We start from the raw sequence: 421 nt of genomic DNA, 5'->3' as shown, positions 1-421 counted from the left end.
TTTGAAATGTTGTGTGGCATTTACTCTTAAGAACGTAAGAATTCCTTGTGTGGCAATGAATAGGGGCTGCACAGTAGCAAGGCCTGGTGAGTTATAGCTGCAATCTAAACAGACTAGTGAAGATGTAACCAAGCAAGCTAAAAATGTACAGTCTTAAATTCACTTTTTAAAAATGTGCTTAGCATGCTTTGCTTAACTTACAGGTTTAATGTGAACCTTGCTGCAGTACTGATTGTTTTTCACATTCATTTATGTCTACCCAAAAAATCACATCAAAAGGAAATGAGCCTTTTGCACGCGTAATTAAGTTTTTAAAAAATGTAATGATATTTTACAAGACTCTTGCAGCTCCAGACAAGTTTACAACACAAATAGCTCCATGGTTTAGTAATTTACTTCAGATTTTACGAGGTTTCGTTTT

This window comes from Eublepharis macularius, chromosome 8, assembly GCF_028583425.1.
Source record: "Eublepharis macularius isolate TG4126 chromosome 8, MPM_Emac_v1.0, whole genome shotgun sequence".
NCBI classification, from domain to species: Eukaryota; Metazoa; Chordata; class Lepidosauria; order Squamata; family Eublepharidae; genus Eublepharis; species Eublepharis macularius.
This window is presented reverse-complemented; position numbering follows the sequence as displayed.